Source organism: Helianthus annuus, chromosome 13, assembly GCF_002127325.2.
Source record: "Helianthus annuus cultivar XRQ/B chromosome 13, HanXRQr2.0-SUNRISE, whole genome shotgun sequence".
Lineage (NCBI taxonomy): Eukaryota > Viridiplantae > Streptophyta > Magnoliopsida > Asterales > Asteraceae > Helianthus > Helianthus annuus.
The window spans coordinates 161,968,093-161,978,701 of NC_035445.2; the positions used below are offsets into that span (position 1 = coordinate 161,968,093).

Consider the following 10,609-nt stretch of genomic DNA (forward strand, 5'->3'; position numbering starts at 1 on the left):
TGACTCATTTACAAACCAAGCTGAGTGACTTGAATCATTTAAAACCGAGTTGATTTTTATTTTTTTTCGAGCAAACTCCGAGCCTGAGGTTTTTGAACAACCCGACTCTCGCGTGGCGACCCAACAAGTACAGTTTGAGAACTCATATGTGGGGATATCTAAGATCATTAACTTCTGTCATGTTTGATTTCATATTCATAAGTATTATATTTGACTTTTAATAAAGTCAATGAACTTAGAACTTGATAGCAACCACCAAAATTCATACAAATATTATGAGCAGATCATAACATTAGCAACACCAACGTTTGTCAAAGTTATGACATTCCTGACTTTTCAACGTCAACTGCATTCTATTACCCTTGAATGTAGGGATGAGCATTTGGTACTGGGAACCGGTACCGAATTTTTCATACCGAATTTTTTCGATGCCGGTACCCACTTTTTGTCTTTTTCGGTATCAGTACCGGTTGGGTATGGCTCCGGTAAAATACCGAATTTTACCTTCAAATGTCGGTCCCGTACCGAATATTTCTGTACAGGTACCTAGTTTTGGCGAATTTCGGTATCGGTATTTTCGGTACCGGTACCAATACCACGCTCATCCCTACTTGAATGTACATTCTTGACTTTTTAAAGTCAACTGGTATCAATGAATCCAACAAATTGAATAAAGTTTTCAAAATCAACATGAATAATAATAAAAAAAATAATACACGTGTTTGATTTTTGTTTATAATAAAACTAGCTTACAATAAATTATAAACTTGTATATAATCCTTATTAATGAAATGATTTATTTAGATAAATTAGTAAAAATAAAGAACAGTTGTATTTTCGTTACTTGTACATGTGATTTGATACTTTATTAGTAATTATAGTTTATATCCAAATAATATATTTTATCTTAACAAATATATATGGTTAGGGTAAAATAAAAACTTCTACAAGTTGTGAGAACTTAGAAAAATTAACCTTACAAAAGGTTTTTTGAATTTTTTTTTTTTTACAGAGGGTGTGAATTAGCGGTTAGAGACTCAAAGTGTTAAACTTTTTGATTTTGGATTCAAGTGGTTAAAACCACTAAAACTTAGAGACTCAAAAAGTAATTTACTATTAATTAAATTTGAAATTATACGTTTGATCTCTAATTATATTAAATAATATTATACTTATTATATTATTTGATACATTTATATTTGTTATAGATAATTATTATTTAAATTTGAACTTTGACGTTTATCTCTAACTATATTATTTAATATTATATTATATTTTGTGTATAAAATTAATATGTAATACTACTATTAAAAGGGAGGAGTTACCAGAGAGTGACACGTGTACAAAAAGATTTTCGTTTATTAATATAGGAAGATAAAATAATACACGCTACACAAAGAATACATATGACCCGTTAGAAAAGAATACAACCCAAACGACCCATTCATAAAAAATTGGACGATATGCTACATTCTTTTTACCTTACAAGAGGGGTAGAACTGGAATCATTAACCTCTTAAAAGCACCCAAACAGAGAAACAAACAATAATAAAAAAAATTAACCAAACTTATAAGATATAAATCTTCTCTTCAAACTTCCTAGTAGTCTTGACCTCTATTCCCCCATAGTAGCCCCAATCAGCAACCTTTTAGCACATCCAACCTATAACAAAATACAACTAACCATACCCACTAGGGGTGTTTACGGGTTGATTCCGAAACTGAACCGTTGGAAACTAAAACCAAACCAAGCCAAACCGAACCCATGCTTAAATATTCATTCTAAGCAGCAACTTCATGCCAATAATCATACCCCTCCCCCAACATATTTAACTCACCAGCCATAACAACAACCAACCTCTTATAACATTGCAAAAGCATAATCCCTGTATCAAATTGAAAACCAGCTCTATAAACATACCCAAACCTTGGACTGCTGAAATAAAGTTATAATTTGCAACTTCATCAAATGATAAACTGCATGTAAAAAAACCTACTTTCAGTAAAAAAAATGGTTTCTTTTAATACAATATACCAACTTAATTTTAAAAGTTTATTATTTAAAAAAGTATTTGACTGAAAGCTTTCAGACACATTTGCACCATTTCACACCTATATAGAACATCAAAAATATCTTGAAGTTGTGGTTATGGTTTGGTTACATTTTTGTGGAGTAAAGGGGACGATACAACTAGCATTAAAACAACACAACAATTCTAGATTAAATTTGAATTTGGGACCTGCAAGGTGAGTTTAATCCGGTCAAGATGGGCAATAATTATTTTGGCAGTAGCACCGGAGAGGGCACCAACAACAAAGACAACAACATCTTCAGGCACAAAAGGGACAATAGCGAGCGGGAGTTTCAACAGTTGGCTGGTGGTGGGTTCGAACTCTCACATGGCTTCGACTCTCTTGTCCATCAATGAAACAGTAGCAAAACCAACTGAAATGGAAGATCAAAGATGGTGAATCATGTATATGTTTATAAGTTGAAACGAGTGAAGTGCGAAAGAAACAGTGGAATTCGTTTATAGAATGGAGAGAGGAGATTGGGGGTATTTATACCTAGATGTTTGTAGTTGTACTGTTGTAGTTTTTGGAGATTGTGGGTTTCCTCTAGGCAGGTGTGCTGGGTGATCCCGGCTACCCAGGGTTTTTGTTGCTAATAAAAATTGTTAGGCTTTCATAAAACGATACGCAAAGAGTGATAATAATGTACATGTACCAAATGATCTTGTTACCAATACAGTATTCTCGTGGCGATGTTACTAAGGTTCGAACCCTCAGGACAAAACAAATCACATCTGCATCACTTAGTCACATCACAAACCTTGAAATTTAAAACAGCAGCTACCAAAGTAACTTGGCACACCCTGCAAGCATACAAGACCATGTTGATAATAACTTAGATAAACAGGAAACCAGGGTCAAAAAAGTCAAAAGTCAACCATAGTAACATAATATAAAAATCATAAAAAAAGGTTGTACGCACTGCCTCATATGGTACAGTTGGATTCAGTCATTAAATTAAATGAGTATTGAACTAAGAACATGTGTAGTGGGAGGGGAAGATAATGTCCCTACCCTTTGTCGTTTTGTGCCATGTGGTGGTCCAGTCAGCATGTGGGCATTATGGGGCATTATCTTAAAATGGTTCTAGTGGTATAATGCCCCATAATGCCCCAACCAATCAATACCCAATTATTATTTTTTTTTCAAATTAAAACTATTGGCCAAAACATCAAGGGCAGGTGTTGGCAGCGGTCTTATTGGCCAAAAAATCAAGTGCAGGCGTTTAAAATAGGACGCCCCACCCATTTTTTCAAGAAAAATGCTCCCGGGGGCGGTCCCAAGGCCTGTTTGGCCGTTTTTTTGAGAAAAATGCAAACCCCCCCCCCCCCCTACGGGTGGTCTTAAAGCAGTTTTGAAGTTTGAGCAGCTGCAACACTTTGCACAGGTCTACATAGAAAAGAAAAGAAAATTGTCATTTCTATCACTAAATATGATTAGCATGCCTTGAGTTGATAGTAATACACACATCAAGATTCAAGATATCATACGAATTTATTAAAAACCAATACAAAAAAATTGAATGTCCACAACTAGACAATTTAACACTATCTCAACATTATCATAACCACATAAGATTGAATAATTTGCACATTACAGGCGTTAACATCCAAACTAATAAACCATTAATTAAGAGGCATTTCATCAGACAACAAGTTGACTAGAGAAAAGTTGAACATCCAAAATCAGTAAATCACACTACAACAATAATCGCAGTTCTATATACAACAAGGAAATACATAAAGATTCATATATATCTTCATCTTCAATCATATACATGTGAAGCCCAAGATCATAATACTGGAAAGATTCAGAATGCTCGACACCACATATAAAAAATCTACATAATTGCAAGCCCTAATTTTTAAACGTCAAAGTAATTCGACCACTCACGACCAAAATAAATTCAGAAAAACCTACAAAACCAAATACGAACAAAACTAAATTCATAATCGGTAATTTCAGTTATAAGATTTCTAATTGAGTTAATTACTGTTTTCGTCCCTGTGGTTTGTCAAAAATCACTATTTCAGTCCATTAGTTTAAAAATTGCGATTTCAGTCCCTGTGGTTTCACTTTCGTAACCATTTCAGTCCACCTTGTAACCATTTCAGTCCCTGTACATAACAAAATAATGGGTTGAAATGGTTACGAAAGTGAAACCACAAGGACTGAAATGGTTACGAAAGTGAAACCACAGGACTGAAATCGCAATTTTTAAACTAATGGACTGAAATAGTGATTTTTGACAAACCACAGGGACGAAAACAGTAATTAACTCTTTCTAATTCTATAACCTAATTTTCTCAAAGTTTTGGTGTAAATAACTTACCAAACCAAGACGAGCTTCAACCGATGTTGATGAACAGTGGATATTGCATATTATCAAAATTTTCTCAAAAATGGATAAGCGATGAAGTTGAACTTATCGTAGCAGGTGATGGATTAGGGCTCCAATTGCACGTGGAGGGTGGATGACTGGATGGTCACGTAAAATGACTAGGCTGTGACCAAAGAATAGTTATAGTCGCATTTTTCTTTTAGCCACAAATAAATATTATAAGTGACTAATAATGATACCTTTGGTCACACAAATTCGTAACTGACCATATAAATTATGTTTTAGTCACATTATTAAAAGCCTGCTATGACTGTGGCTAGTGATTGTCACATTTTTAATTATAAGTGTGACTAAAGGTTTCTAAAAGATGTATTTCGTCACATGAATCAAAAAAATATTGTGGCAATAGGTCATATATCGCCACACTTATGAGTTATGGCTAGTTAATGTCACATTTTTTACTAAAAATGTGGCTAAAGGTTTTGAAGTGTTATACAATGTCACATTAATAATAAAATGTGTGGCGAAAGGTGTTAAACTGTTATTCAATGGTCACATTAATAAATAAAATGTGTGGCTAAAAGTGTTTTACAATATTATAAATGACCTTTAGCCACACATATATTCAGATATGTGGCAGGTCGATTTTGGAAAAAATGTGGCTAAAGCCTAGTTTTGACGTATACATATTGTACATTTAAACATGTGTAGGCGTTTAATTTGCCACGTCATTTTTAAAAAAATAAAATAAATAAATATTAACTTAGTTTATCTACATATTTTTTTTAAATTATGTGTTGGCAAACATAATCATTTACCTACACATATATTAGTTTTTTTGCATATATGTAGATAATTTACCTACACATGACGAAAATTTGACACATGTGTAGGTAATTTAATATTTAATCGATTGCCAATTTTGGGGGGAAATTTTCCCACCAACACCAAGTGTGGCTAAAATCCATTACCAACACATATTAAGTGTTAATCATTATGAAAATATATTATCAACCATTACCCACACATATACAAACATGTGTAGGTAAATACCCACACATTTACATGTGTAGGTAAATTATGTGTGGGTAAACACCCTAATTTCTTATAGTTCGCCATTGGCCCGGCGATTAAGTCGATATAAAATGAGGGACTTAATGATAAAGTTTTGTTAAGTGTCATTCAATGTTGTCACCCTTCAATTAAGAGGGTGGGAGTACGTGTCCTACCCAAGGAGAACACGCAGGTTTCAATGTTGTCACCCTTCACCTAAGAGGGTGGGAGTACGTATTCTACCCAAGGAGAATACGCTGGTTTCCTTATTAACCGTTAACCCATTCCCAAACCACCGGGAATCCCATGCCTTGTAGAAAGTGTGAACTCACCTTAGATTAGCTCGGCAGATAAACAAAAGGTCACTTGAGCTATTTGTGGTCAACCACGTCCCAATTCAAGATGAACACAAAGGGAGCTTCGAAAGATGGGGGTTGCCGTCGGGTTCCAAAGAGAGAGAGAGAGAGAGCGCGCTTAGGGTTTTGTGTATGTTGAGTATTTTTGTGAATTATGAGGAGTATACCAATCCTCATATTGTTATGCGTATGAGGGAGTGGGCCGAACCCATTCATGGGCTGCCCCTAGGTCTCGAGTTCAAGCAGAGTGGGCCGAGACAGGTGTGTGACAAAAGACAAATTGTGCGCCCAAGTGTTTGTGCGATCGGTCACATGTTGTGCGACCACGTAGTTGTTATATATATACATACTTACAATATAATCACATAACATGTAATCATTCAAACTTGTCGTATTCCATTAAAATCAAGCATAACAATTTGTCACGTAAAACTCATACAAGTTACATCAAGCACAAAGGAAAAGTTCTAAAATACGAGTTGTCACATCATCCCCAAGTTGAAAGAAATTTCGTCCCAAAATTTAGCACGTAGTTACTGAGGAAGCTAGTTAGGTTGCGTGGTTTCCTGGTTTTCCTGGGGTATCACATCATCCCCCCGTTGGTTTGGAATTTCGTCCCGAAATTCCGCAATAGCTTCAGCCTCAGCAGTGGACTCATCTTTCTTAAACGACTGGGGATACTTGTGTTTCATTTGGTCTTCTCGTTCCCAGGTGAACTCTGGGCCACAGCGGGAGTTCCAACGAACTCGAACAATGGGTATCTCGGTACGCTTGAGAGTCTTAACTTCCCGGTCCGTAATTTCCACCGGTTCCTCGACAAATCGCAACTGATCGTCGATAGTGAGTTCCTTGAAAAGAACTATGAGGGTCTCATCTGACAGACACTTCTTCAGATTTGACATATGGAATACGTTGTGAACACCATTGAGCTCTTCGGGCATATTCAGTCTGTACGCCACTTTGCCGATTTTCTCAGTGATTTCGAAAGGTCCAACATATTGTGGATTTAGCTTGCCCCGCTTACCAAAGTGGACCACACCTTTCCAAGGTAAGACTGTAAGTAGCACTCGATCCCCAACCTGGAACTCAAGCGGTTTCCTGCGCTTATCAGCGTAGCTTTTCTGACGGGCACGAGTTGCCGCCATTCGTTGTCGTATTTGGGCAATCTTTTCCGTCGTGTCGACTACGAGTTCTGGGCCAGTGATTTGGCTGTCGCCAACCACTGCCCAGCATAAGGGTGATCGGCATTTCCATCCATACAACGCCTCAAACGGAGCAGCCAGGATGCTGGTGTGGTAATTGTTGTTATACGAAAACTCCACCAAAGGTAGGTGTCTTTCCCAGCCGTTACCAAAGTCGATTACACATGCTCGAAGCATATCTTCAAGAGTTTGGATGGTGCATTCAGTCTGCACATCCGTCTGTGGATGATATGTTGTGCTCATATCTAGACGTGAGCCAAAGGATTTGTGCAACGCCTGCCACAAATCAGATGCAAAACGCGGATCACGATCAGAAATGATGGAAGTTGGCACCCCGTGCCTCGCAACTACTTCCTTCAGGTAAATGACTGCAAGAGTAGAGAACTTGTCCATTTCCTTAATAGCCAGAAAGTGTGCAGAATTTGTCAGTCGATCCACTATTACCCAAATGGTATCATTTCCTTATTGAGATCTAGGTAGGCTAGTAACAAAATCCATGGAAATTTGCTCCCATTTCCATATCGGGATCTCTGGTTGTTGAAGTAGGCCTGATGGCTTTTGGTATTCAACCTTGACCCTAGCACAGGTCAAACATTTACTAACATAGGTCGCTATGTTAGCTTTCATGTGGGGCCACCAGTAGAGAGTTCTGAGGTCTTGGTACATCTTGTCAGAACCAGGATGCACCAAGTAGCAAGATTTGTGTGCTTCGTCCATCACGATTTCTCTGAAGTTTCCAAAGAGTAGAACCCAAACACGTTCCATGAAGTAGTAAGTGCCGTCTTCCTTACGTTCGAGTTTCTTTTCCATGCCTCGCAGTGACTCTGCCTTGATGTTTTCTTCCTTCAATGCTTCGACCTGAGCATCACGAATTTGGGTAGGAAGACTGGTGTGAATGGTAAGCTGTAACGCACGTACACACTTAGGTTTGGTTTCTTTGTGACTGAGAGAGTCCGCCACCACATTAGCTTTGCCTGGATGATACTTGATTGCGCATTCGTAGTCGTTAAGAAGTTCGACCCATCGACGCTGTCGCATGTTCAACTCCTTCTGATCGAAGATATGCTGGAGACTCTTTTGATCAGTGTGTAAATGGTGCACTTGGTACCGTACAAGTAATGCCTCCATATCTTGAGCGCAAACACCACTGCTCCCAACTCTAAGTCATGAGTGGTGTAGTTCTTTTCGTGAACCTTGAGTTGGCGTGATGCGTAAGCAATGACTTTCTCACGTTGCATCAACACACAACCAAGTCCTTGGATTGACGCGTCGCAATAAACAACAAAATCGTCTGTGCCTTCAGGTAACGAGAGGATAGCTGCGCTACTAAGTTTCAACTTCAGTTGTTGAAATGCGGAGTCCTGAGCATCACCCCATCGGTAGGTGACACCCTTCTGAGTAAGAATAGTAAGAGGCTGCGCAATCGTCGATAAATCCTTAATAAACCTTCTGTAGTAACCTGCCAATCCAAAGAATTGACGGATTTCAGTTGGTGTTCAGGGTGCAGGCCAATTCTTGATTGAGTCAACCTTGGATGGATCAACATGAATCCCATCCTCATTAACTACGTGGCCTAGGAAATGGACCTCATGAAGCCAAAAGTCGAATTTCGGAAACTTGGATGGATCAACATGAATCTCATCCTCGTTATATTATTTATGATAAATAATATTTATTTTTTTGGTTTTCGGACAGTTGCTGTTTCATTGTACGGAATGCTGTACACTTCCGCAGGATTACTGTACTTTTCTGCGGACTTGGACAATTTGGTTTTTAATTGGAATTTTCTAAATAATATAAGGCACATGTTATTTTAGACAAAGTTTTTATTGAATATTTGTGCAGACATATCTTTATGTCTCGTTTTTATCGTGTCAGACTGTACCGCGACTAGTTCTGATAAGTATTGCTTGTTCGCGTTTCTACCGTCAGTGTAGGATATAGTTTCTAATCGTAACGGATTTTTTTATCATAATAAGCTATGTTTTTTTATAATTCCTAGACTTTTAAGACTTAATCAAACAAAAAAAATGTCATGCGAAAATAAATAATGTAATAGTTGTTCGGGTTGTACGGAATTTCCGGAATTTTGCCGAATGTCACATTCTCCCTCTGTTAAAGAAAAATTCGTCCCGAAATTTAAGTTGCGTTACTCTTTGCCGGGACTTTCCTAAACAGGTGAGGGTACTTTCTTTTGATCTCGTCTTCTCGTTCCCATGTGAACTCGGGTCCGCGCTTCGAGTTCCATCGGACTTTTATTAATTTGATACGACTCCTTGTTTTCTGAATCTTTGAATCCAAAACCTCAACAGGTTCTTCGATGAAATGGAGTTTTTCGTCTATATGGATTTCGTCCGGGGAAATAATAAGTGTTTCATCCAAAAGACACTTTTTAAGATTTGACACATGGAAAGTGTCGTGGACGCTACTAAGTGTTTCTAGCAATTTCAACTTATATGCTACAGTTCTAATCTTCTCCAAGATTTTAAATGGTCCTGTATATCTCGGGCTAAGCTTTCCTTGTTTCCCAAATCTAGCTACGCCTTTCCAAGGCAAGACCTTTAACAATACTCTGTCTCCAACCTTGAAGGATAATGGTTTGCGGAGTTTATCCGCGTAGCTTTTCCGTCCATCCTGAGCCGCCCTAATACGGTCTCGGATTTTAAATATTTTGTCTGTAGTCTCTTGTACTAACTCTGGACCTATCATTTGTTTACCGCCCATTTCCGCCCAACATAGTGGAGATCGACATTTACGCCCGTATAACTCTTTAAATGGAGCAGCTTTAATACTCGTGTGATAACTGTTGTTGTATGAGAACTCCACTAAAGGCAAGTGAGTGTCCCAATTTCCACCAAAAACCATCACACAAGCACGAAGCATGTTCTCTAAGGTTTGAATCGTGTGTTCACTTTGGCCATCGGTCTGAGGATGAAAGGTCGTATTTAGATCTAAATGAGATCCAAAAGCCTTTTGGAATTGACCATCTCGGTCGGAGATTAATGAAATAGGCACTCCGTGCCTTGCCCCACGATTTCCTTTAGATAAGTTTCAGCTATCTTCACAATCTTGTCTTTCTCGCATATTGATAAGAAGTGGGTTGACTTGGTTATCGGTCGGTCGATTACCCAAATCATGTCATGACCGCGAGAAGTCCTGGGTAATTTAGTTATGTAATCCATGGAAATTTGTTCCTATTTCCAAGTGGGAATCTCAGGTTGTTGTAACAATCCTGAAGGTTTCTGGTATTCGGCCTTAATTTTTGCACATGTTAGACACAATAAGTTGCAATCTCTCCTTTGATATTAGGCTACCCATAGAATTCTTTGAGATCTCGATACATTTTACCCGCTCCGGGATGTATCGAGTATTTTGAACTTATATGCTTCATCTAGGATTAGGTTTCGTAAATTGCCAAAATCAGGAACCTAAATTATACTTATGAAATACAAGGTTCCGTTCTCCTTCGGCTCTAAATGTTTCTCCATGCCACTAAGCATTTTTGCTTTAAGGTTTTCTTCCTTTAATGCTTCTCGCTGAGCGTCAAGAATTTGAGAAGTGAGGTTATTGTGAATGTGAGTCCT

The 10,609-nt window shown here is 37.9% G+C and overlaps 1 long non-coding RNA gene across 5 annotated transcripts; it reads right to left on the minus strand.

Annotated features, from left to right (window-relative positions):
* Positions 1-1,425: 1,425 nt before the first annotated feature.
* Positions 1,426-4,566, minus strand: LOC110900088. Of its 5 annotated transcripts, none has more exons than XR_004876492.1 (5): positions 4,406-4,566; positions 2,745-3,462; positions 2,569-2,665; positions 2,241-2,446; positions 1,426-1,886 (listed from the first exon to the last, which is right to left on the minus strand). It is a non-coding gene; the product is annotated as an uncharacterized LOC110900088 (long non-coding RNA). The 5 variants fall into 5 exon arrangements; XR_004876491.1 differs by having other exon boundaries at positions 2,729-3,462; XR_004876490.1 differs by having other exon boundaries at positions 2,569-2,876; positions 3,318-3,462; positions 4,406-4,559.
* Between the last annotated feature and the right edge of the window lie 6,043 nt (positions 4,567-10,609).